This window comes from Sturnus vulgaris, chromosome 3 (assembly GCF_052056855.1).
Source record: "Sturnus vulgaris isolate bStuVul1 chromosome 3, bStuVul1.hap1, whole genome shotgun sequence".
Taxonomy (NCBI): domain Eukaryota; kingdom Metazoa; phylum Chordata; class Aves; order Passeriformes; family Sturnidae; genus Sturnus; species Sturnus vulgaris.
The window spans coordinates 3,746,570-3,773,355 of NC_142245.1; the positions used below are offsets into that span (position 1 = coordinate 3,746,570).

The 26,786-nt window shown below is 40.4% G+C and overlaps 1 long non-coding RNA gene across 3 annotated transcripts in view; it reads right to left on the bottom strand.

The window, feature by feature from the left end:
* Positions 1-26,786, bottom strand: part of LOC148224138 (uncharacterized) — a 53,087-nt gene that overhangs the window by 6,604 nt on the left and 19,697 nt on the right. The window lies entirely within an intron of this gene.

The window sequence follows — 26,786 nt, forward strand, 5'->3', positions numbered from 1 at the left end:
AGGACAGCAGATGCATTAGCAGGGGAAGGAATCAATCCAGTCAGGAAAAGGAATTGATACCTGTCTATAGTTAGAAAATGCCTTTTACAGAACAAGCTGTTCTTCTGGATCATGGAGAAATGGCAGAGTTTTACTGAATTCCTAAACACACAGCTACATGCATAATTAATATTGTCTCACTGCCAGACATCTAGAGTGTTCTAGGATTTTAAATGTTCCTTTCTTTTGCTGTTTCCTTCTCAAGAATGGGTCTAACAGCTATGGGGGAAAGAGGAGACATGGAAAAGGTTGGGAATTTCCTCTATAATCAGCAGGGGGTTGGTATACAAAGTTTAAGGTGGTGGATACAGTGACTACTCAGAATCCATTAAGCAGGAAAACGGGATTCAGGCTTCTCTTTCTGGCCCACTGCGGGGTGGCAGGACAGTAATTTTGGATATTATTAGAAATAATATCCATCCACATTCCCAATACTCACTGAGGTTGCTGGGCAGACAGGCCTCGCACACGTGGAGTACTCTGGAAAATGCAAATGGGATTTGTTTTGGATCAAGGCCGCCAAGAAATGCATCCCAACCACTAGGGGGAAGCTGGTCCCAAGGACTAAAGGGTTCTTCCCAAATAAATCCCTTGAAACATGGACAGGCCAACCCTGAGCATGTGGCACTGAGAGTTCCCCTCTCCAGGCTGCCATACCTGAAGGAGATGCAGGTAAAGCCTGGAACAGGCACAGCCCAGCGTTAAAGAGGGGATAAAAATGCTTAAGCTTTATGCTGTTTACTTATTATTTTCTTTTTGAGGAATTCAAAGCTGGCACTAACTGTGCAGAAAGACTTCCTTGGTGTGATGGAGAAAATATTTTCTTAAGGATGTAAAAGCTCACAAACATTCCAAGAAGGAACATCTAACTTTCACTTCACCTATTCCTTGAACAGATATTTTATTAAGATGGGATTCACAGCACGAGATAAACTCAGTGGTTTTATTCCAAGCAATCAGTTTTCTCAGCAGACCAAATAAATAATGAACTCTGAGCCTTTTGTTAGCACTGATGGCATCAAGAAGTGAAAATGTTGGCAAACTGCCATGTTTAATTCTCTGAGAATATCTATTAAAAAGCAAAAGATATTCAGCAGATATCATCCATACTACCAATACCATGTTCTCTTAACCCTTCACCTCATCTCAAAAATAATAAAAAAGTGGGATTTTTTTAAGTGGATAACTAATTTGTTGGTTTTTTTTTTCCAGCTTACACTTTCTAGCACTATCAAAAGTAAAACTTCTAAACACACAATTTTACAGCCCTTCACTTAGGCATTAAACCTGTTTCTCTAAGAAGCATTCACAGAGTAACAGAAGAAACAATGATTTTTTTTTCTTTTATATATCAACAGATAGCAAATAGAAAAGAAAATATTACTCTTAATTTTTGAGGAGGAGATGAAGGAAACACTAGGATTTTTGTAACAGATGAACAGAAGCAGAAACAAACAAAACAAAAAATTTAATAAGCACCAACAGAATTAAGGTGCATTTTTATGCAGTCTTGTCCCTCATGAGCTTCAAATTTACTTTGGTGTTACACAGCTTTTATAAATCTCATTTTGCACCAGTAAAAGTCAGTTTGAAATGAACAGAATTCCACTCTTCAGGTGCAGCACAAGTTGCATGTCAGCACATGCCCCTGCTTGCTATTTCTAGGAAGAAAAAAGGCAGATTTGCCAACCACAATTCAATTACAATTAATGTAATGGCAAAACTTTGGCTTTATTACCTTTCTTTCATTTGAATTTCCAAGTAGTCCCTTTTTTTTTTTCTTGGATCCTTCTGAGCATAAAGTGCAGTTTTTCTTCAGTTTAAGCAGAAATAGCATTAGATCAATATAGGTTTACATCAGAACAAAATCCAATATGTCTCATGGAACCATAATTTATATTGTCCACAGAAGTGATTCTCTATTGGTAATGTAAGTAAGACTTTCTTCATGAATAAATTTCAGTTAGGAATTGGGTGAAATCATCTGGAAAAGCCATCTATCCATCATAAACCTGAGTTTTCACAATTTGCCATAAAAACATTGCCAGGAACATGGAAAAAAAAAACAAACCCAAAACATTATGCCTGACAAGCACCACCTTGAAATAGGAAGGTCTCCAGAGTTTGATTGTTGATCCATCTCATTTTACTGACACACCTTTGTACTCAGAAGTGATGAAAAGAAGCTGAAAAAATGGAAGTTTTGATACTGACAAAGACTGTTCAACATTATTTCAGGGAATACAGAGCAAGGCACTTGCACTCTTTTCACATCCCTTCCAAGGGTTTGTCTCACATAAAAACATCCCAATGTCAGCAGCAGTGGTCACAACAGAAATGCTGGGATTAGCACACCAGGAAAACCACCTGGAGCTGAGAATGCTGAAGTGGAGAGGGATAAATGATCTTTTTATTTCTATAGCACTTCCTAGAAAAGCTTTAGGCAGCCCAAGGAATGGAGCACTTCAATAAAGAAGAGTTTTTTTGTCAGGATCATCAAGGGATCATCATCCAAGAACCAAGTTCTGCTTCCTTAATCCCAAATGCTCTTGTGTTTCCATAGGACTGCTCCTGACTGGGCTCCTGCTCACTTTTGTCCAGAAAAGATGCCCAATGAAATGTTTCTGGAACCTTCATGCAAATTCTCATTGCTGTTTGCATAGGATAAAATGATCAGGATTAATCACATCCACACAGCACAAGCACCTCATGACCACTGAGCCCGAGGCTCTGCTGGGAATTGCAGTGTAAAATTACTTCCCAAGAGTTTATAATCTAAGTGGCTAAGGCAGAAAAAGTTACATTCTTATTAAAAATAAGCCTTATAGGCACGGTATCATTTATTTAAATAATGACCTAGCCTCGATTCCAAACTGATTTTATCAGTGTTTTTACCTTCTACTTCAGAAAAACGTTACAATGTGACTAATTCCCTCCAGGGGAAAAAAAAAGGAATTAAGAACAGTATTTTTCAATAGAAAGAGCACTTTTCAATAGAAACAGCACCTCTTAATCAATGCTTTAATGTTTTATTTAAACTCCTGCTATTAGGGAAATGGCAAAGCCCAGATTCACACTTTACCTGCAGGTTTCCTTATTACAATATGGCTTTCAGTAAACAAACAAGCATTTTGAAGTTTTCTTTTACTATAATTTAAAAAGACATCCTTTGGGCCAGCAATATCCTCTGTCAAACACCGAGGTGTTAAAATTGTATCAGTAATTTTCTGTCCAGCTGTCTGGCTGCCAAGATCCAGGTGCAATTTAGGCCTACGTGAAATTTAGGAATCTGAATAAATAAAATTAAGGATACATGAGGTACAGTTCTGCAATTAGGAAGGAAATTAATGCACCTAATATTTATAATGTAACATAAAGAATTCCTACAGTCAGAAGTAGAAAGCTTCGAATTTCCTTGAATAAAAATTCCTAACTCTCTCAAGCTTGTATCCTCAACAAAAACCAAACAAAAATGTAGATGAGTGTCCCAGCCAAATGAATATTGAATCTTAATCCAATATAATCTAACACTAATTTGTAAAAGGCCAGTTCTCAGCTAACCAGGCATGTGCCTTTGATTAGATTTATTTTATTACCTCTATTTAGAAGAATCACTTTTCTCATCAGTCTGGACTTCAGGAAAGCACTTCAAAAGAGGAGCTGGTTAAAATGGAGACATGAATATCCCTGTAGGATGAGACACAGCAATCCAGGGAAGAGAAAATTTGGAAAGCATTAGGCCAAGGGAAGGCTGAAATTGATTTCATTTAATAACCTTTGAAATGAGCACTGGAGAGAGGGAGGAAAGGCAAATGAGAGAAGGAGTGGCACTGGTCTGGAAAGACTCAGAGCTAGCTGGTAGCAGCTGGTCTTCACACTGCTGGCTGCTAATTTTTTTTTATTTGGCTTGATTAAATAAAACAAACCACAATTCCTTGCCCCTTCTGAAATGGATTGACTGGATTTTTTTTAACAACACGTTGATATCTCTCAAAACACCATGCTTAACTTTCTATAAACTCCCATTTATTCTGTAGAGGCAGATATTTTAAAAGGCCACAAAAATGCCTTACAGGTCACCAGTTATGAGGAGGTGGATATATTTCTTATATTTTTCATGGTGAATTTAAACACATGGGAGCCTGAAGGCTGATTCTCCTGGACACCACAATGAAGTAACTTGAGTACAAATCCTGCCCCTAGAAATGAAACAAAAGTCAGGGTTTCTGAAGTCCTAGCCAGATTCAATTATTAAGGCAGTGTTAAATGACATAATTAAAGAGCTCTCTTCGATAGCTGATATTCTTGATTGCAACAGCACTGCAGACAAAGAAAGATTTCAGTGTTCAGAGCAATCCCTGCTTTTCTGGAAGGATAAAGTGCTAAAACACAGAGAAAGTAAATTGGTGTTTCAAAGTGCCATGAGAGGAGATGACACAATCACTCCAGCCCATCTGGGAGGAACAACACGGTGCAATAGATGAGCCAAAACCACTCCTGGCATAAAAGGAGAGAGTTCCATTGACTTCAGGAAATTTATCCCCATGTCCCTGCGTGTTACACATTAAAATGACACACTCCACAGTCTAGCAGAGGTGAAACAAGGCTAAAGCCACAAAAACTGATGTAACATATTCATTTAGGGCAATTTATTATTTTCACTACGAGTATGTTTGTAGATGCTAAAAATCAAGATTGTGGCAGCTACTCCCATGGGTCAATATGCTAAAAAAGATGGCTATTTCTGCAGAGGTAAGAAAGAACATATGGTCCTTATTGCCTGCTAAGGGTCTCTTTTAAAACAATTTTCCTCAATCTGATTTGCCTCACAATTACCCTAAATCCTGCCATGATTGCTCTCAGGGAGCATTCACAGAATTTGGCTTCCCTTGAAGATGTATTTTCCCTTCCCTTGGTGACTGCCTTTAGTATTGATTTTGAGATAATCCCCGCAGTTACTAGAGAAAGGTTTTGGCAAGGTTCCCTCGAGGCTGCAGACTGCCATTACCTTATCAACAGAGCATCCTTTCTCCCCTGAGCCCCCAGCCTGTTTCCCTGTGCACACTGCATGCAGGGACCAGCAGGGACAACAGAACATTCAATATCCTCTCCCTGGCCAACAAGAAAAGCCACAGCTGTCAGCCCGAGCAAACCTGTCCCAGAGAGGGGCCTGGCTGGACACAGCTGCAGAGAACTAAGAAATCCCCTTTTCCACAGCAAAATGTGCTGGCAGAAATTTGGCCCATTTCATCCTGTCCTTATTGGGAAGGGGATCAGACTTATTTATTTGAAAGACCCTTTTAACAAATACAGAACTGTAATCAGAAAAGTACCGTCATTAACATTAACACCTCTGTGACACAAGAGATTGTATCAGAGAAGAGGGGGGTTCTTTTGTCAGAGAAATGACAGACTGAATATTCTACTAACAAATCACTCCTCTGAAGACAGGGCTGCCAGCTTGGAAGCTGCATTCTGAGATCCAAGTGGCTAAACTGAGAAGAAAAGCTTAAAGAATCTTCTTTGAGCTAATATCATAAAATTTAGAACTAATACCTGGCTAGAATTGCCTGTGTGAACAGCCACTATGGTTGAAGTATTTATTTTAGTGACGTTTGTGAGGTTGTTTTTATTTTTATTTGGTTGTTGTTTAGGGGTTTTTTATTCGAAAAAAACATGAACTGTGGATTTTTTTGTTTAGTTGGTTTTTTAAGGCAGAGAAGGAAGAATTGGATTATTGTTTTAGACAGAGAGATCACAGAAACATAATCACAAAACGTTTTGGGTTGGAAGGGACCTTAAAGATCATTTACTTGCAGCCCCTCAAATTCTTCTCCAAGTGGGTGCAAAATCTCCGAAGCCACAAAGGAAACACAAGAATGCCAAGACCTACTAAATACTAAATAGGCTACTAAATACAACTACATAGACTACTGAATAGAACTACATAGACTACTGTAGACTATTAAATAGAACCACAACATTTTTTTCCCTTTTCTTTTTGGAATTGGCTATCCTGATGAGAAGAGGGGGCGTTCACACCTCGGAGTGAAGAGATGGAGAGAGTGTTCAGGAGTACAGAGCTCCCCTGAGCAAGAGCTGTGCCTTGTGTCCAAAACTGGGTAAGAGGCTCCTTTAAAAGGCGCTGTGTTGTCCTTGGTGTCCAGCTGCCACTCAGCAGAAGGGACAGAAACGCTCAGGGTGCAAACTTCTCCCCTCCCTCCAAGCCGAGCAATCAGGAGCTGCAGCCCCTGGAAAGGCAGCGGGAGCTCTGCTGCCCATCCCTGTCCCACAGCAGTCGCTGCAATCCCGGCTCTGGAGCTGCTCTGTCCCATGGGGATCCACCAGTGCTCTGCCTGCCTCTCTTCTTGCCCTGGCTTGCTCAGCTGGTTCCACGCTTTATTCCGAGAGGGGGAAAACTGCTGCCGTTCCAGCTGCACCAACGCTGCAGGTGTGGGCTGCTCCCTGCCTGGGAACAGGTGATCACAGTGAGGGTAACACAAAGTGCACGCCCTCTGTTTTGGGATAGGCAAATGAATGATTTACAGGCATTCAATAGGTGCAAGGGCTAAGCAGAGCTACCAGAACCACTTGGTCACTGAGAGGCTGTCCCCAGGCACTGAGCCAGCCCACAGGATCCAATTCCTACTGCTGCTTCTCCCTGGATTCACATGAAAAACGACAAGGGAAAAGCCACAAAAAACCAAACCAAAACCAAACCACAAACCGAAGGGGAAAAAAAAAAGAAAAGAGCAAACTAGCCCAGGATATCAAATAGATAATCCAGCCCCCCACGCCAGTAAAATTTTCTGTTAAATTCTTAAAAATATGTAGACATCTACGAAGAGATGGAAACAATCACTGGTACATGGAGATGTTTTTGACGAAGTGCAGCCGAGTTTTGCTTTCTATCTAAGTTATAAACCTGTGGCACTCGGGAGGATTAGGAAGAGAAAGGCTGACAGATTTAACTCTTGCAGCACAAGTGGTTTCACCACAGCGTGATAAGGCTGAAACCTGATGCCAGGGTGACTTTGACCCACCAGAATGTGAATCCTGCTACTACCACATACTTTAACTCTAAACACCAACAGTTAAAGTGGCAGCTCATTTCCATGGCATATCTGTGAAAAACGCCTCACTCAGAAGAGACTCTTGGTTTATTTATAGGCAAAACAGCTGCCCTGTGCATTCCATGATCTAGGCTGAGGTCTGCTCCCAGTCCTGCATGTTCGAGTTAGCTCGTGTGGAAATAAAACATGGAGATCCTTTCCAAAGCCTTTTTCATGGGATGAGACACCTCCTGTGGAACACAGCTCTACTGAGGGTTTTCTTTACTCATAAGAAAAATGATAATTCTTGATGGTGGTGCCAGACTAACCCAGACTACAACTTAGGTTAGTTCATATTAAAAAACAAAACAGTTTTCACAGCTGCTTTCCTCTCAATTTCCCTCCCTAAACGCTCGTTAAATGTACAACAAACAAAAACAAATAACAGTCAAATTAACAGAGGAGATGAAGATGTTTCTCACCTGCACATTGGAATGATTCCACTCATACAACCCAGAATTTCCTAGCACTGCTCCTCTGCTCCTACTCTCCTGTTGTGCACCTGCCACCTGCAGCTAAACTATAAAGTACTTTTATGTACTTTTGTTATATAGCACTGGATACATGAACGTGTGTCAGTGCAAACAGGCACAAAACTCTCCCATGTTATTACAAATACAAGTGGTGAGAACTTTTTTCCCCATTCTCCACATTTGCTCTCACCTGATAATATTCATTGCAACTACAAGTTTCCAGCTCTAAATTTTTCATTTTGTATGGATTCACACTCTTAAATCACACCGCTGAAACAGCCTACGCTTCTATCCTCTTATATTTTTATGATCCTTTTAGAGGAGTTCTGTATCATTTATTTAGATTCATTATTGCTTTTCTCCCTTAAAAGCCACTTCATTTAATGTAGCTACCACTTCCATTTTTCAATATATATATATGAGTGGGGTGGGTGTGTGTGTGTGCTCTGACATCATGATCAGCATTTTGCCAAGCAACAAGCTGCAGTTTTGCCAATCTCGTGCTGGAGGAGAAATCAATGACAGATTCTAGATCCTTTTTATGCACACAGACTACAAAATGTCAAACAAACATAAGCAAGCAATTCCTTTTCCCTGGAATTCCAGTCCAGTATCTTTGCCCAGTTCCCAGAAGTCAACATAAATCAAGAAAAGACTCAAAGATCAAGACACAAAAAGACTTCCTACTACTTACAGAGTTTCAGGATGAATCTCTGCAGTCATGAATAATCCCAAATAAACTGTCAGCACAACACACTTCCCAAAACAGAACATTCACACACACACAAAGTGAAAGAATGGGGAAAACTGGTTGCTGGTAATTCAGGCTCTCCAAATCCATTTGGGAATATTCATCAAACTGGTTAAATCTGCTTTGTAGTTTACAGAGACACACAAAACTCATAGAGAGTACTGAATGCTTGCACACACTCAGGTATGAACATCAATTTAAATGATCAGTTTAATTAAAGCAGGCAAGTTTAAGCACAGACAAGCCCTGCAGTGAATCGCTGCTGAACACGTATTTTAAAAAGACTGGGGAGGGGGGAGGAACCACTAAGCTGCAACCTTTTTTTTCTCCACTTCTTTCCCCAAACACACTCAGCCTAATCACAGACAGTTTGTCCAAACAGGAGCTCTGTGTGGCTTCCCCTTCTGTTTTCCCTGCTTTCTCAGAAGCTGTAAGAACTCCTTTTTCCAGGCAAGGCTGCCAGCTTGTCCAAAGGGACTCCCAACCTGGCAGGCAGCAGGCACAAGCCTGGTTGCAATAGCCCTGCTTTGTCACCTCCTTCTGCAGACTCCAGTGCCTGCAAGCCAAGCAAGGTATTTTCCTTAGGTTTATCTTTTCCATCTTAAGCAGTTGGTAAGATAAATTTCTAGAGTCGATTCCAGCCCTCCCTCAGGTGATTCACACTACATGAAAGACTTAAAAAGAGTTTTTCCTCCTTGACATTGCCAGAGTTGCACACAAAACCCATGCTAATTTATTCAGCTCTCTTATCTTCCTCCTTTCACTCTCTCAGCTGATACAAGGCATTGCCAAGTTCACCGTGCTCCCCTAAAGCTGCACTGCTGTTCCCTTCCCCTTGCAGAGGGAACATTCTCTGTACCTATTTAGCAAGATGGCTTTTAAAAATAGGAACACAAAATCCAGTGCTGAGTTCAGGATAGTTATGGGAGACACAGCAGGTGCAAGCATTCTCTTACACAGCATTTTCTGATGATATGACAAAGGAAAACTTTACTTGCAAAGGTCTTAGAAGGACTTCCCAGGGTAATTTTCGTCCCAGTGTTTTCCAGATATGGAAAATCCCTTTCAGCCTACAAGTACTAGAAAAATGTTTCAAGAAGCCAAATTGTACCAGACAAGACTGAGCTTCATGAAGAGGGCCAGAAGGTTTAGTTGCATGCTGTCCTCAAACTTCCCACTTCCATCCATTTATTACTGCCACAGAACTTCCGGTTAAAGATACAGAATTTAAAGGCAGCACAAGTTCAGTACGTGGAAAAAAAATCAGAACAAATACCCTCAATTTAACATGGAGTTTACTGAAATTTGGAGTTTGGCCCAGACAGAGCCTTACATGCAGACACAGCCCTGTACTTGGTGTGATGATTCAAAGTCAGCTCGTGGTGTTCCTAGTCAAAAAATTACTGGATTAGAAACATGCTACTTTTTAAATTGCTTTTTTTCCTCTCTCTTGCCTGGTGCTGAATACATAGGAGTGATTTGAAGATCAGCTTTTACTTTTCTAGGCACTGCAATGTTTCTGTGTTATGGAATTCAATATATAAAGTTGGTTGATTCTGCTGAACCTATTTCAAACCCAGCCCAAGTCAGCCTAAAGATGTCCCTGCTTTGCAGGTACTTCCACACATCCCTTGGATTTATCAATGGCAGGAGCAGTGGGGAACACGTTTGTTCCCTGCAGAAGCAGACACGAGGTTTGGACAGGATAGCCAAAGCAGGGGAGGGGCAGTCAAACATCCAGGTATCCATATGGAGTTCTAAAGTGAAATTTAATCCCACTGTGAAGCACTCCCACCTCAGCCCACCCCTTCAGAAGGCAACACACTGATCTAATGACCTTAGGCACTCCTGCATGTGCATCTTTTGTCCTGTGCTGGGGTGCCCTACAAAAAGCCCCAGTGCTTTGGAATTGGTTACAAAAGACTCACAGACAGCAATGAGCTGCATGAGGCTCCTGGTTGAAAGAAAGAAAGCTGGGAAAGGGGAAATTATTTGTCACTGAAGTGTGAAAGATCTTTATCGTGAAACAACAAAGTTGGCATTTTCAAATTACCAAACAGTACCTTAGAATACAGTAGAAATGCTATTAAAGACTACTAGAAAGAAAAAAAGTTGCTTTCCCAAGCATTGACAGTGATTATAAGTCGTTCACACAGATTTTCCTTCTAATTCCTCCCTGGTGTTTTATTTTCAAAGACCTCAGACACCTTCTTGCTCCAACATTTTAGGAACAGGCATCTCATCTATTCTAGCCCAAAAAAACAAAAAACCTAAGTCAAGCTCAGCTCCATTTATTTTACTATCAGTATAATAATGCTGCAAGCCAAAATTTTAAGGGCAGCTTTTGGAACTAAGACAATGCCTAGTTTAAAACAATTATTAACTACAGCCTAATTATGCAATTGTTTTCACAATTTTCAGGATTGCAATCTGTCTTCCCAGTCTTTTTTCCTCAAACTGTACCAAGCACTAAGAAGTTGTTAGTGGCATCTTTCAAGCTAAACACTCTACACCAAAATGCTCTCAAACTACACATTTTTTAAACGACAGAATGATTTAGGCACATCAATGTTTTTCAGATTCCTTGTGCTTAAAATATTCTGTTGAACTACCCAGAATTCAAGAAGTTTTAGAGATGCTGTTTTTACTAATGCTGACAAATATGGCAAAAAGCCAAATCTGCCACCTCCAGGCTCCAGAAGGTCAAACTGGAATAAATGGAGCCATGAATCAGCCCAGCAATGTGGGATTAGAAGATGTGCAATCAAATCTTAGCCTCATTAGAGTCATTACAGCAAAACTCCCATTGCCTGTCTTTAGTGGGTACAGGGGGAACACTTTCCACCCAAAACATCTTGATGAAGGCATGAACCACTCTAATTTCCAGTGCTGCAAAATACTGGATCTCAAACCCAACAGGACAAATGACAAAATCCTTTTCCAGGGCAGCTCTGTTTAATGTTGGCAGGCAGCATGCCTGGAGTATCACACATTTCTCCCTGTCTCCCATTCCCTTATCTGACTTTGCTGACCCCAATTGAGATATGGGGAAATCACCAGTCCTGCCCAGTCCTCACTCCCCCAGACATCCCTGCTGAGGTGGTGGGGGGGATTTATTTACAGGCACAGCAGCTCAAAAAGAGGTTTTTGCACCTTTTTATTAAAAACCAGATTCTCTGTAACCTGCAGGTATCGAGACCATTCTCCTGCAGTTCCTGCTCTGCTTCTACTCATGCTGTGAACTTGATTCATCACTTTGTTGGCAACTGGAAAAGCTTGTAAAATCTGCAATTCTACTCAGTGATGGACAGAAATGACCCCAAGAACTTGCAAGGCCAGTTTCACAAAAACCTCACAATTATCACTGCAAATTCACCACCAACAAATATAAAATATGAATTTAACTTGCATGCTATTGAAATAAACTGCTAAGCATTAACATACAGGCAGCAAACAGTGGCTTAAGGGATATTTCCTCCTTCTAACAACTTAAAATCCTTTTTCTACCTAGCAGAGAGGCCTTTTTTTGTGTTTAAAAATAGCACTAAAAGAAAAAAAACTTTGATTCCTCAGCACTGTGGACAAGAAGAAACATGAAGATGAGTGAACATGCAGACTCTGGAAAGACTAAATCACCACAAGCAGAAATTGAATAGGGAATTTGAAATTGAAAGAGAATAGAAACTGCAGACATGGGGAGAGCATGTATTCGTTCAAATTTTACTGAAAGTTTGGTTTCCTACAATGATTTTGGCTGTTGGCTGCTTTAGTTGCAGTAGCAAAACAAAAACAAAACAGGAAATTCCACAGTTGTTTGAATCAAAGAGTGATGAGAAAAAAAGGGAAATGACAAAAATCTGAATGATTTTGGCAGAAATTCAAGCAGAAAAATTGAGTCTTGTTGACATTTTGGTGATTTCTTTAAAAACCTCTTTAAGATATTTTTCTTGTTGACATTTTATTTCAATGCTTTGTTGAGAGTATATCTTGCATTTACATACTTGAGCATAATACTTTGGTTTTTTATCACTTCGAGCAGTTGCTGATAATGTTTAGCAGTTGTTTTTCAGTATTAGGTAACTTAAAACTGCAAAATCTCAATGAATTCCATCCACACTGAACGTGTGACAGCATCTGTCAGCTTGAATTAGTTTTGTTTTGGGATCATGCTGATCAGAATATGCCAACAAAGGCACTAAAAAGCATCAAAGCAAAAATAATCACCTCTGAATTAGGAGGCCTTTTCCCATCAGTGGCTGCTGACATTTCCTTGAGGACTGGGCAGGTGGAAACCTCACTGGGTTGCATTTTTTGTGTGCACTCACTGACTTCAACCAGGAACAGCAAAAGCTGAAACAGGGAGCACAGAGGGGTCAACATCTGTGCAAAACTCCAATGGAACAAGCAATAAAGCTGCACAATGGCTAATGACTGCAAGAAAACATCCTGTATTCCTCCTTGCTGTGTAACTTAGTCAAGCACAACCCTGAAGAAAATTACCAACTTGTCTTTTATAAATGTCTTAACACTGTTATCACATATAATGTGTCAAAAATTGCTGTTGCATGTGAGTTTCATAACAAATCATTTTATTGACTGTTATTTTTTAAGTTTCCATGATGAGCAGCCATGCAGCACCAGGGAAATGGGCCTTTTTTATTCTCCCAACAAGAGAAAAAGATGTTTCTCTGTAAAATAAAGGCTGGTAGATAGATCTATAATATGGCAGAACAAAAAAAAAAATCACATCTGCAGCTAAAAATATGAGATGGAGTTAATTGGGGAGTGGGGGGGGGGGAGAGTAAAAGAAATCTAAATCTTCCTATTTGAACAAGCACTTGTGTGCCTGTGTTTCACCTGCCAGCTCCAGCTGTGCACAGCAGTTCCACACACTCTGCTCACAGGCTGCTCCCATTGTCTTGGGGGACTTCTGTTTAGTCTGTGCTGGAAGGCTGCATTTAAAAATCATAATAATAAAAGAGAACTCTGCATTATCAGAACTCATGCCAAGCAACTATAAAGAATTTTGATGGCTCTTTCATTTCACTTGAGGCTTTAATCTGCAACAATTACCTTCTTGCAGCATGTGTGTGTCCCCCTTTGTGACTGCCAGGGAATACAAAAGCCAGGGTAAGTGATATTGGCTACAAGCCACTTGGAGATGACCTTTTCATTGAAATGTTGAAAGCATTGCCTGCTCCTGAGCTTTATTCCTCAGCTCCTCACTTGGGCAAAATGTTTAGAGATCTGGAATTTTTTTCTATAATGATTAATTGAGGTGTTTATTTCTGCTCCCTTGCTTTCCCAGGCAATATGATCACGTGTGGCTGACTTGAGCACACACCTTCATGAGATCAACAAAAAAGAATCAGAGTTGCAGTAATTTCTCTATTTCTTTCATGTCACAACTTATGATTTTCAGGTAGGATGTAAAACACCTGGAACAGAGTTCACACGCTCCAAATACTGCAGGATTCTTTGCAAAAAAACATTCTTCCAATAAAATAAGGAGTCATTATGCTGGTGTTCACCACTAGGCCCCCTATTTTAACAAGTTTATTTTAACAAGATGTCACTGTAGTTATTGTGTTGTTACAGTAATTTCTCATGGGTTTAGGTACTTACTGCTTTAAAACTGAATAAGTGAATTAGCTTAAGAGGAAAGAATATTTTACTGACACAATTCAGTGCCCATTACCACAAAGTAAGTGTTCAAGAACCCCTTTTAAATGACCACTAGGTGCCATTTTCAGTTTATGGCTGATTTGTGAGGGGTTTTTTTTTGTTTTTTTGGTTTTTTTACCTCTTATCCAAATGATCCTAGATATCCTTGGCTTCTGAGGATGCTGGAAACCACAGAATTATTTGGAATCCAAGACTGCAAACAAAGCTCTTGGATTCCATGTGGCTGTAGATATAGGCAATGCCACAGCAAAACAAAAGTTGATGGGTTTGTACATCACTAATAAATCTCCCCTAAAGAACTCAGAGAAACCCCAACCCACCAGTGCCAGCACTGAAAATCACCCGTGTGGGAAAAATCAGTGTAAATGATGTTAGAAAAGAATTGAATCTCTGAACTGAACTCAAAGCTGTCATTGAAACAGAGACAAGTTGTTCTGGAGCTGTCCCTCCTTCCAGGATACGAATGGGATCTGTTCTGTTTGCAGGGGAAAGGGATCTTTTCCAAATGGCTGCACTGGAGGGAATTTTCCAGGCAGTTTTCACAGGCTGCAGTGACTGACACTGCTGCTGCAAGCAAAAAAGATGAAAGTGAAGCGTTTGCAAGATGTGCTAAGCCACTGAAGCAACCCTGCAACGGCACAGATCTTCAGGCAACAGCAAAATAAATTCTTTTGCTGACCAACTAAAGTTACAACACCTTGGTAGATTACTCTCTTTAAAGAGCAAAATATAAAGAATATATTTGAGGTATTTTGGTCTTATATAAAGGTTTTATAACTTAAATAGATGCCTGCTTTTCCAAAAGGAGTCTTCCCCATCAACGGGCAGAGTGTGGTGTGGCATAAAAATGCCAGGGGGATCAGATCAGGGTAAGATTTCATTCTTGGTGTTCCAATTGTCAAAGTTTAACCTCATTAATGCCCATTGAGTAAGTGGCACCGCAGTGAGGTTAAAAGGGACACGGCTGCCTCAGAGCTGCTGCTGCTTGTCCTGGTCACCACTCTCGATGCAAAACTTCCTCTGTAACACAGAGTAGCAGCTCCTTAATGAGGCTCTCGCAGCTTTTCTCAGAAGCTTGAACAGCACAAACATTTTAGAGGCTTCTGAACGCTCCAAGGTGGCTTCCACATCCAAAACTCCCAGTGTGACATCACAGCAGCTGTTCCAACCTTAAAGTTTCAAACCTCTGTGAACTCCTAAACCCACTGTAGGTGAGAGCTCTGCACAAAGGCTTTGCTTGGCCATCCTAATAAAATGAAGCCTAAAAGCTCAGACCCTTTCCAGTAATTCACAGACAGGCTGCCAGTCTGCTTTGGAGTGAGGCAAATTGCTAATTAGGAAGTTTGAGATGTAGCAAAATATTTGTGGGCTTGTTATTGAGCCATGATTTATTCAAACCCGAATTCTGGGATTTCTCAAAACTTCTGATGTTTTCCTGTGGCTGCTCTGGGAGAAGCAGAGCAATTATCCAAAAGCTCACCTCAACAAAATGCCAGGGAGTTTTCATTGCCTTTAACCAACCATTCCTGCCTGTAGCTTTCAGCTGTGCTGGCATAATCAGAGAAGACAAATGGTATCTATTGACCATAGAAATCACACCCACAAATTAAGGATAGTGCTAAAAAGATCATTTTGTAGGTAATTCTCAGCCTCATCTTCTAAACAAACCTGTGATCTGCTGCCAAATTTCTGATAGCATTGATTTAAAAGAGTTGGAGGCTGAAAACCCTTAATGGTTTATTTTTAGTGCACGTTTTTGTACAGATGCATTATTGTTTATAAACATTGTCAGTATAAAAGGACAAATAACAAATGCCAAATACATGGTTTGTGGAAAAAAAATCAAATCACCAAATTCCTGGAACCACAGCTTTAATATGAACTCAGTATTTTAGCCTAATAATAATTAAAACTCTCACAAATTTGATAATATTTACCAACACTTACCACCTTTGGTCACATTATAATTCATCAAAACTCTGCAATTAATTATCTTGATGGAAATGAATCTGATAAATGTGCAAACTAACCTGTCAGACACACCCATGGACAGGGTGAGATGGTTCTGCCAGTATTTTATTCACTTCTATGAACAATCTTTCATTTAAAATGTTCAGCTTCTCAAAAATGTAGGATACTGAAATAATGAAGCAGCAAACAAATTGTAAATCAAAACCTTCGGTTTTTCTCACCATGCAATGGGAAACAAAGTGTTACAAAAATTTCAATTATAAAAACATGATCCCTACAGTGAATAAAGTTCATGCTAGACATAGCCCAGGGGAAGTCTGCAGGTTCACATCTATCACAGACAAATTTCAGGGGTTTTCTGCAAATAATTTATTTTGGTGCTCAGAAACTCGAAGTGCTGTTAAATAAACACAGGGAGTATCCCTGCAAATGAATTTGAGAGCTCCTCTGTGATCTAAAACAGTTTTCTTGTCAGTCTTGATAGAAAGGGTCGGACTGGAGAGTGGTACTCAAATTATACCCATATTATTTATTTCCTCCTCAGGAGCCCAGAGAGCAGGGAAATAAACACTGAATTACTGAGCTAAAACTGAGAGCAAGGTCTGCCAGCCTCACACTCTCCAGCTAAACAGGGAGAAAGTCACTGGAATTCAGCTGCTCTTTCCTCACAACAGGGGTTGTTTTCCTTGCAGCAGAGAAGAGACCTGGACATGGGAAAGCATTCCAAATTTTCTGAAAACTCTCTTTCTGTTTTCACAATGTGACCACTGAATGCTACTTTTAACTGGACCTTTGACAAAATCAAACAGGAGGAAAAAAAAAGGATTTTTTTTTAAAAAGTGATATGAAAAGTTATTTATTGCAAAGTGATAACAAAAGCTGCTTTGTTGGGGTTTGTTTTGGTTTTTTTTGAGAAAAAAGGATGCTGAGCATGCTTTTTAAGGTATTGACCTTACAGCATAAGGAGCCAACCTCCAAATGATCCTTCAAAGAGGTGCACACATAGAACACCAGTGGAACTCTTATGTGAATATCTCCCTTAAATTGCTGTTTAAGAGATATTACAAATGGGAAATACTAAAAATCTTAAATCCTGTTCTGGCCACATTAAAAGTACTGAAATTGAAAATATCACATGACTCCAAGTGTATTCTCAAGAGCAGTGCCCTGTATATAATGATCACAAATATGCAATACTGGGTGTGACTGCTCACATTTCTTTTGTTTTGATTTGTCCTTGACAGCTCAGGGAGAAAACCACTCTAATATTCTGTGCCATTACTCATCTCAGAAGGGATTATCTGTTACAACAAGAAAACTCCAGCCATGCAAAAAGCAGTACCAGTAAAGCAAGCTGGAGGGAACCTACTGCTCACGCTATAAAAACGTGCATATACAATTTATAAGCTACATGTGCTCCAGTTCTCAATGTGAAAATGCATTTCTCATCAGGTTTGCAGGCCCTGAATCACAGAGCAAGTAAAGCATTAAGCAGGCAGCACAGTCATATCTATGTAGAATGAACACCTCAAGCCATCAGTGTTTTTCCCCCTCCACTGAACTTTGTTCTCTTGCATCCTTTTCTCTGTTGTCTGACAAGAACTAAAATTAAGGATTTAGAGTTGATGTGCACAAAAATTCCCCCATTCTCTCACCACTAACTTGTGTAAAAATGAACAGCTAACAACAAACCCCATTTATTTTGTCAAAAATAACAACATTTGAGGACTGGGAGTTAAGATCTGTATGAACCACTGTGGTAGCTGGTAACATCTGAAAATACTTTTCTTACCCTGGCTGAGATGCAACCAATTGTGTCAGAACTATGCTGCAGTCCCAGTCAAGCAGAAGACCAAAACAAAGGAATTGCAGGGTGATATGAACAACCAGCAACATTTACAGCTGGGTGGCATAACCTGAGAACAGATAATTCACCAGAGGAGGAAGATCCAAGGGGCTGATTGCAGATCCATTCCACAGGAACTATCTGGAATCACACCACTGCCTCAAAACCCACTTTCACCTACTAGGTCACAACATTATTTTGATGTTGAAGCACCAGACAGCCCCTTAACCTACTTTGAAAGTGCCCAGTGGAACACATGCTCCAGTTCTAGAGGGGGGAGGAGGGAGAGAGAAATCACAAGCCTGTTTACCTGAGAGAATGGATGTGAGCAAGAGGCAGGAGGGAAAAACAAGGCCCAGAATCCCACTTGCTCCAAGAGCATTCCTGGGAGCACAGCCCCACCCACGTGTCACCCTTACTGCTGCAGAAAAGCTGCTTCTCGAAATGTGAAGCAGAAGAGGAGCCAGAAGATGCTCAGGAACTCTGGATTCTTCTCCACTTGCCAGCCCTATCCCAATGGCAGCCCTTGCAGCTGGTTTCTGAGCAGGGAATGCAACATTATCACTCCCATCATTCAGCAAAACCCCACCTTCCCACAGGATTTGGAGGCCTAAGGGGAAGATGCTCAAAATTTTATTGTGCTCTGCCTCTTTCTGTGTTGAGCAACAGGACCCAACCTTCCAGTGACTTTCCCTGAAGGGTGAATTCAGCAGCTGAAAACTTTTTTAAGGTTTAACACTTTCAGATCCCACACCAAATGCAAGCATGTTTCAACTCAATTGGTCAGCACTTTCCGCAGCACATTTGACAAGAAATTTGCCTCATGCTAAAAACCAAGAAATCCTTTTTTAAAAAATATTATTATTATTATTATTATTATTATTATTATTATTATTCCCAGTAGGAGCCATAACATGCCAAGCACTTTCCAAACACCCTGTTCTTGCCTTGAGAAGTTCACAGTGCCTGCAATAAAGGCCATGGGATGAGGCACACCCATAGCACTGGCCTTGATCAGAAACACACACAATAACTCTGGATCTTGTGGAATTCTTTCCTGCTGCATGGAGTGCTACCACTATTGTATCCCATTCTCCTGAGCAGAGGGGTTCTCATCTCTCCCAGATGCCCAAATAAGATTTGGGCAGTTCTGTTGTGATTAGCTTTTACAAAGAGCATCACTCTTCACAAGTTTCAGTCATGGTGAGTCAGGCTCATCACCTCCAGTAACTCCACTAAAACGTTCTTCACTGTGTTCTATTGTCCAGACAAAGAAATTTCAGGAGACAAAACAGGTTAATAAAAAAAGCAACACTGTGAAGAAGTGAGTGCTCTCATAAATCATTTCAAGTCGAAGCTAATGTAGTTTTGATCCCCCCTCGCTTCAAATATTGTTTATGTTTGGGTTGCACCTGAGGTCAAATGCCTATAATTTATCTAAGGTACAAACCCTAATGCTGTCTTTAAACCAGCTTGAAAATATTACTTCATATTGGTAAAATAAACTACAGTTTTCTAGAAAGAAAAAAAAAAGTCATGATTCAGTCACCACCCTGCCCTCTCCAATAAACAGGTGAGTTTATGCACTGGATTGACACTGAGCTGCAGAATCATAACTCCATTGTTATTCATAAAGAAATTCATAAAGAAAAAATTCATTAAGAAAAAAAAAATTCACAAGAGAAAAACGTTCTTGCTGCACTTTGGACGTGATGTGAAATGTTATATGTTTATCTTAATGAAGTCTCTGAGCCTTTAGGAAAAGGTTTATTTCTAGAGAAGTATTAATAATGCTGAAGCAGAGGCTCAGAAAGCTCCATGCAAATAACCCTATTGAGATGTTTTCCCAGTTACCTACAGTTCACAAACATCTGAATCAAACATGAGGCAAGGACCTGGCATAAACCTCTCCTCTGTGGCTAATAAAATATGAAACAGTGCCTCAGTTCTAATCAGATTATCACATGAAAGGGAAAACTTCTAAAGGCAAATTACACTAATTTAATCTGTATTCCTCTTTCAGAATTATATTAGGATTTCATCCCAGGAGATCTGTGACAATCCCAGAAGCTCAAGACTTCTAAAGAGCAAACACCAACAATTCTGTGGTAAAATAGTGGCAGTTCCTTCGCCTGTTTGGATGAAAGAGCTGAATCACAACGTGACATCAGAAACTGTCAGATGATTTGAGGCTAAAAATAACAATTGTTTCAAGGAAATTTCTTGTTTAAGAGGAAAAATGCATCATATGACAAGAGCAGGGTAGAGGCAGGACTTTGGTGCCTGCTAGCAGAGGGAACACAGCTGTAACTCCAAGGAAAGTCACCTTGGAGTGTAATGCAATTCCCAGACCATTCTAGGTCCAGAAGAAATCCATTTACAGCTAAGAACTATATAAATATCACATGCAAGAGAATGCCAGGACAGCAATGTGAGAAGGTAGGGAAGGAAAATGGACTATTAAGAGAAGGGAAATGAGGAAATCCAGCTCAGGGATTCTTTGGTTGGATGAGAAGGAAGTGGTGAATGATGCCTGATGTGGGGCACTGTGCTTTGAGATGTTCCTCAAAGGGCCAGGGAAGAGATTGCATCATTGCCTGGAATAAAATAAAATAATTTTTAAAAATATTTTCTTGCTTTGGATACTTCAGGATTCCAAATGGAAACTGGATCTAATAGAAGGTCTTGTAATTTTAGTCTTAAATAAGGGACTCAGCAGCAAAAATGACAAATGGTGGTAAAAATGAGAACAGAAGGTTTTCTTCAATAACTAAATATTTAGCTGGATAATCCCCAAGGATTCCTCCAATCCCAAATAATTCTTGCCTGGCCCAAATCAGAGCACCCTTCAAGCTTTATTTTTACCCTTTCTGGGAAGTGCTCAAGGTCCCAGGGACTTTCATCTGTGCTCTGTTCCAAAAGAGCCTCACCCAGCCCTCGTGAACTACAGGAAAACAAGCACAGGGAAGAGAGGAAAACACTGGATATTCTGAGAGAACACCACAACAGCTCCTACACTGCCTCACTCTGTCCTAATTTCTGAACATTTTTGCAGAAGTGGCTGCAAATGGAGCTGTCAGCTGGGAGTTTGCTGTGTGCAGCAACCCCCAAACCTGCAGGATGCCAAAAACGTCCTCCAAAACCAGGGGAGAGCAGGAATTGTCACATGGAGGGGCAGCTCTTAACAGGGCTCATCTCATCAGCCACTTCTCTGTGCAGGCATCTTTGATTCTTTGGTGTAGACAACTAAAATTAATGCTTTTTAGTAGTTTTAAAACTTATAAAGTTGGAGGAAAATTCCTGCAACATTCTTTCAAAATGCACCGATTTTCATATAATTCTCTGACCCTCCAAGCATTTACACAATAAGATTTTAACTTACTGTAGGAAACAAAACTCTGTATGAGATCTTATAAAAAGGAAGATGGTATTTATATAAAAATAATTGATCAGCCTGACTTTAGTCAGTGAAACTCTCACTCAAAGACTCACAAAAGTGTTGTCAATAAGAATATTTTATGGCTCCAGTTCAGGTGCCCATCTTCTTGACATCTCTATTTAGGTTATTTCCTCCTCTTCATTTGAATGAAATCACACTTCTGGAACTCTTTAGCCATTAACACACCTTCCCTCTTAAGGCTGGTTCTACAGTTTCCTTTGAAGGCACCATTTCTTTTTCCCCATTATCATTTTAATACAGCTCTATGTAATTTTAATAAGGAAAAAATTCCCTACATGTCAAGTTTCAGAAATAATTACAGTATTAGAGCTACAAGCAATTGTAGCTGCAAATCATTAGAAATTGGGATCTACTAAAAAATCAGCAAATGAATTCTCAACGTGCTATTTGTGATGTGATCACAAAGAGCACCAAACTGCTCATTGTAAAAAAAAAAAAAAATTAAAAAAATCTTATCTACTAAACACACTTGTGTCTCAGAACAATTCCAGACATGTGACATTGTGCAAAGAAAAAACCCATGAATAGTATCTACCAAGGCTGAGCTCTGTTTTCTAGTTAGGTGAAACAAAAGATCCTAAATTTCTTATTAGAGGAAAAAAGCCAATTTTACTCAAAGAGTGCACTTCTACACACATCATCTTATCAGAACTATGGATACAGTGTCTAGCAGCTACACCACAGAATGTTTAATTCATTTGTTTGGTCCAAATCTTTTAGTGAAAAGAAGTAGAAGTTAATTTTCTGTGAGGAATAAATCCTGAACGACTCTTAAATCAGAATATACAGCAGTGCCAGCACTGTGTCCCAGTAAGGACACCTGACATGCAGATTAGTCCCAACAGGAATGTTTTATTGATTATAGCCTGTCATATGACAGTCCCTCTGCTATTTATGTACAATTAGCATCAAGTTTCATCCTGGGCCACTGCCACTTTGGATTTAACTTTCCTTGGATCCAACTACAAACACACAAATGGCTCTCCTACAGTTGCACTCCTTAGTGTGGGAGCTGTTTTCCCATGAAATTGTTGGGATATATTTTCAAGAAGGGTCCAAAAATGCTGCAATTCTTAATTTGGGCCTTCAATCCACTGCTTCCAAAATGTACACATCACTAATCTCAGGCTCAATAATATTTCAGACACGAACTCAGATTAAGGCTTTCTTTAGTTTTTCACCCAAAAATGAAGTTAATGGATTACAGTGGTTATTGGTGCCTGTGTTACAGCCAGCTCAGGAGACAGGGAAGCTCACTCTGTCAGAACCAAGCAAAATCTCAATAAAAAAATTCCCTGAGTGGGTCAGGCAGCTCTCAGTTTAAATGCAGGGAGCAGCCTCCCCCAATTTTCTCCCAGGATGTTGAGTCACCCAATGCCCAGAGCTGCAGACCACCAGCCCTGTGTGAAAAGAGAGGTGGCAGTAAAGCCTCACATGCAGCACTTTGGATTTCTTCAAAAACTGCAAAAAGATTTTATGGTGCTCTCTAAAAAAAAAGTCAAACAAAACAACAGCAACAACAAAAATCAAAATTCCCACTAGTCTTGTGTGACTCTACTTTTATTCAGTCATTTCAGAGTTTGCTAGAAGGGGACACATGATACAGTTAAACATCAAACTCCACAGTCATGTGGGAATGTAATACTAAAATGAACAGAAAGGTTTCAGTGGCAGCAGCAGTTAAAAAGGAGACAGACCCCAAGCTTTTCTCCATGCAGAGTTAATCAGGATCCTTTCAATCACTATCTCTTCCATATAGCCTTTGTGTCAGGTTTATCAATGCCCAACATGCCTGACCTTCCTCTTCTGCTTTCACTGCCCTGCAGCCACCTCAGTGTTCAGTTTGAGGGTGTTTAGAACACCATGGGATACACTGTGACCCAGCAAGCTCAGGGGACAATAAATCCAATTTCAATACAGCCATACACTGCTATACTACCAGGGGACTCATATTTTTCTATTCCTACAGGAAGCTCAAACTATATGAACCAACTCTGAATTTCCTAGAACCGTGGAATTGGCTCCAAGTACACAAATTCCAGTTGCTTGTTTTAAACCCGCCAAAGTTAAGATACTCATTTTGGAGTCAAATGAGAATGAAAAAAAAAGTTACCAGCTCCTAAAACAGCAAAGAGAAAAATTTGTGTTTTCCTGGTGGGGGGGTCCAGTTTAAAAGAAAGAGTCCTCCATCCAAATCCATATAGCTTCTTGTCTTTTTTTTTTTTTTTTTTTTTTTACTTTAAAACAATCTGTTGCTTTACGCAAAATTTCTTTTCCCAGACCCCTGGCTGACTACAGGGATAAATTCAATCCATTTTTAACAGTCTCCAGCAGAGCTTGATAGTAGATCCTTCTGCTCTCCCAAGTAGGTCACAGAGCACTTCTAATCAGTACCAGTGTGCCCTTCATTTAATCTGTGGCCACTTACCGGGCAGGGATGGATTTTAAGTACAAAGCACAGCCAAAATATAATGCTGTGAACTGCAGTGAGTTCTGTTAGTGCTGGAGCTGACCTCCTGCAGCCCCAAGGAATGCTAAACAAGCCCTGCAAGTCACTGCCACCCTGCCAGGCTCACACTGCACAGCTCCAGGGACACCGATAGTATCCAAGGCACTCTGAGAGCAGCCCGGGCTAATATTGGCTCTGCAGCTCCATTGAGAGAGCCATGACAGAGGTCACAAAACATCGCCGGCAGCTCGGGGGCAGTCTGTTACAACAGGAAAAGCAACACTCACTTACCTGTCGCTTATTTCTTGTCTTAAAGGAATCTAGAACTGTTCAAGCTTTCAAAAGGTAAAAAGCCTGCCCAAAGTATTCTAAAGAGCAATAAAAGATCATCCTCCTGCTTACCTTTATTAACGAGTCACACATTCATGTCTCAGTGTTATTGCTACAAATCTGACATATCTTCCTTTATTCAGTTAATATCACACAAAAATTGTGGTGGTGCTGCCAGGTGTAGCCAGAACTGAGAAGCAGGTTTGCAAATGAAAGAATAATTTGACTGTACAGCCCACAAAAGAGAAGGATGTCGAGGAGGAGATTCTTCTCTTTGTGTTTTAGCCATCTGGTTGCTGAGCAAAAAGTTCTCTTTCCACATGAGGTAGCTGGATGGCCTGCTAAAGAAAAGGATTTCCACACAGAAGGAAGCTTCCTAAGTGCAGAATTTGTGTCTGAACTTTTTTTGTCCTGCAAGTTTCTTAGAAAAGACACTTTCCTGAACATACTGAGATGTCACAATGAAGTGACAAATGTCATCTTTACCTCAGCCTTCATGGAAACGAGCATGATTAGGTATTTAACTAAATGGGGACATAGATTCAGCTCAGAAATTGCTTTTCTCTGTTTCACTGATACGGGAATAGAGCTCAGGAAAAGCTGTCAATGCTCAGTTAAGTGCTCAGGAAGGAGGCTAGAAGGTGGGTCACAGCCCTTTTTCCATATGGTCGCGTCTCTTGGACCTTATTACCATAGCATTTCATGGAGCAGGTTGTGAGGAAGACCTGGGGCTGAGAATTTCCCGGGTAATGCAGGTCATGGATAACACAGAGTTTTGGAGCTGGATTCCTGCCTAGAGGTTCTCTTGCTCCCATTACCACAAAGCTGAGCAGCCATTTAAACCAGGCTTGACTTCTTTTGTGAGCAGCACATTAGAAGCACTAAAAGCATCAAAGCAACGTTTGAAATGCTGCAGTTATAAGTTTGTTATTACTGAGTCGAGTAATTGTTTGCTAGATTCGGTGCTAACACACCTCTCACAGTGAAGCATCGTGCAAAACAGTAGCAAGCAGGCGCTAAAAGCTCAGCAGTTTGCAAGATATTTGTGGGGTATATTGCCAAAGCTTATCTATATAGTTTCATTTTCGTGGCTGCTATCAGCTCGTTCTGAGCAGCATTGTAAATCAAATCTCTAGTGATATTCTAAACTCCTATTCTGAATTGTCTCTGTGCAGTGTCAGAGTTTAGTCATCGGTGAGTGATGCACTTCCTACAACACGGGTTGCCCTGTATTTTAAAGTCACCCTGAACGGAAAACGTGCCTTGTCTAATAAACTTTGAATTGCTCCAACTCTTATCTTTTCTGATAAAAGTTTCTAGAGAGACGCTGGCATTTCAAACACTATAAAATAGGTCTGTTGTGTATCTCTAAACAGAAGGGCCAAACCACTTTCAGGTTCATTACAGTCCTGATTACTGCAGGTTTAGGTCTCACAGGGTTCCCAAGAACAAGTTCCTGATCACTTCCCTGTCTTATCAGACTTGAAATATAAGCAGAACAGTCAGTTCATAGTAAGGAAAACCCCATCCTTTCCAAACAACCAGACCCAAAACTTACTGCACGACCCACAGCTCCAGCTACAATTGAAACATGCATTTCACGAAGTTTTCTTTCTTTACTTCCTTTTCTTCTGGAGATTCACATTAGCTAATGAAATCTCTTTGTAACTCCAGCACATTCATTCAGAAGGCATTGGGAAATTCTTACTTCACACTGGTTAAACAATCCACTGATTTGTTTACAGAAAACCTGTGCCAAATAACTGGACTGTTATCATGAACCTTCACCCAGATCTTTTTTTATAGCAGTTACTAGAACGTATTAGTAATGTGATGTAAAATTAAATTAAACAGAATTGGATGAGTTCCTATCAAAAGCAGAATGAGAAATTTCACATTACATCCAGCAAATGAAATTTGGACAAACAGCTCTTTCTTGTGGATGAAAGACAGTTTTACACTGAGATTTACCACCGATTTCCACTGCATATCCCTGTGAAACACAAACAACTACTAGCAAATATTATTGCCCAGCTGTGTTCGTGGGCTCTGATACAATACACAGGGGGAAGGACTAAAGGCAGGTCAATTCTTATCAAATACCATTTTATTTTTGTCCATCACTCTTCACATACTGAGTCATGCTTGCTATCATTTTTATGCAGAATTATGCTTGAGATCACAATAGTTTTCAGTTAAGAAATACTGATAAAACACAAATATTTTCAGTCCCTGGCACAATAAGTAGCAGATTTAGATTAGGGGGATTAAAGCAAATTTCCTCTAATAAAGATAGATGATAGATCACCCTAAACTCTCTCCTCCCCTCAAACCAGAAGGAAGAAGAGCACTCGGCCTTTTCCACACGGACTCTGCCGAGCAGGTATCACATTTCCCAAGGAGCAGAGCAGCTCCTGCAGGAGCTCAGGGCTGTAACTTTCCACTGCCCAGCCGGCTGCTCGCTGTGCCCCAGGCTGGCCTGACCTTTCCCAGGGCAGCCCCTCGCTTTGGGCCGTGCTGGTGCACATTCCAGGAGCCAGGGGAAAACCGGGAGCTAAGCAGGTGAGATGGAGTCAGTGAAAATTCTAACAGGAGAGGAAATCAGGCAGTGATGTGGTTTGCTACACAGCTCCTGCTGCAAATCCTAAATGAGACCCTGATCCAGTTTGT